Genomic DNA, 299 nt, shown 5'->3' on the forward strand with positions numbered 1-299 from the left:
GCTAATACCCGCATGAATGACCATACACACTTCCATCCATTATTCCTCATGAGTTATATCCATGAAAGAGGTCACTTTGGCGACATTTCACTTCATTTGGCTCACTTAAAATAACAGACAACTTTAATGGACAACCAAACAACAATTAAACCAATGCACAAAGATACTGAAGTCCCAAAATTAATTTAAAAATTTTTTTTTTTTTTCCACTCGGGCGAGCCGAATCTCGCTCGAGCGAGCAACATCTCGCCCGGGCGAGCCAAATCTCGCTTGAGCCCTATTTCAGGCGATTTGCCTCT

The sequence above is a fragment of the Lupinus angustifolius genome, chromosome LG03, assembly GCF_001865875.1.
Source record: "Lupinus angustifolius cultivar Tanjil chromosome LG03, LupAngTanjil_v1.0, whole genome shotgun sequence".
NCBI lineage: Eukaryota > Viridiplantae > Streptophyta > Magnoliopsida > Fabales > Fabaceae > Lupinus > Lupinus angustifolius.